A 997-nucleotide genomic window follows, 5' to 3' on the forward strand; every position below is an offset into this window, starting at 1 on the left:
CTGTTCAGCCTCCAATCTTCACGTGATGGATGATTGCATTTGTGCTGTTGGTATTATCGCTAAAGGCCGCTGAAGAGGAAAGAAATCGCACCTTACTTTTATAGTGTAAACTGGTTTTATCATTGATTATGTTGCTGTTACATCAGGGGGTGCAACAAGCTGTTTACGGATTGTGATGAAAAGTTATTGTTGGGCTGCCTGTCCGTGCCCCAAGCGCCGGTGATTAGTTTTTGGTGGTAAACCGAATCTGCGAAGGGATTTGGATTCACATTAAAGGATTCATTGTCAGTGCAACCCCTGTTAGAAAATGCGTCTGCAAGGAAACCGTTTTTCTGAAAGTGGTCGACTGTATTTGAAACCTGATTTTTGGCCGCCAGGGAAGCTTTGTGCTGTCTGAAGCTGTTATCATTGTTATTTTATATTTTACTTAAGAAAATTTGAATATGTATAATAATGTTAAAAATAATACCACATGTTTTGGATTATATTGTTGTAATATGTTTACAAGGGTTGTTATTGTAAGTTATTTATTATTAATACTAGTAAAGATATTGATAGTATTCCTTTGCGCGAGTTGTTCCCACGGGTCCCAATCCTTGGCGGTCGTCATTCGAGCGAATTACCTGAGATCTCCCTAACGAGGGCTTTAACGCTTATCCTGTGCGCATCAGACCATTAGTTTGACGCGTAACAGGAACGGTGATTTATTTTACGAACTGCCCATTAATTGAAGTTATTTTGAGTAAGGTGTTAGTAATGCATCAAAAGAAGCGGAAAATTATAGCTTTTATCATATTTTTAAAGTGCATCATTATTCTTGCACTGACCTGACGCTATATTTCTGTTATTTTTATTAGATTGTCTGTGAGAGAAAAATACAAATCGTTATTCTGAGACTCCCTGCGTTTCGCTGCATGATGGGTCAAGAGACAGGTGACGGAGGTTTCTGCAAATAATGCACCAAGACTGAACGAAAAGCGAGATAAACCCCAATTAC

This window comes from Penaeus monodon, chromosome 23 (genome assembly GCF_015228065.2).
Source record: "Penaeus monodon isolate SGIC_2016 chromosome 23, NSTDA_Pmon_1, whole genome shotgun sequence".
Lineage (NCBI taxonomy): Eukaryota > Metazoa > Arthropoda > Malacostraca > Decapoda > Penaeidae > Penaeus > Penaeus monodon.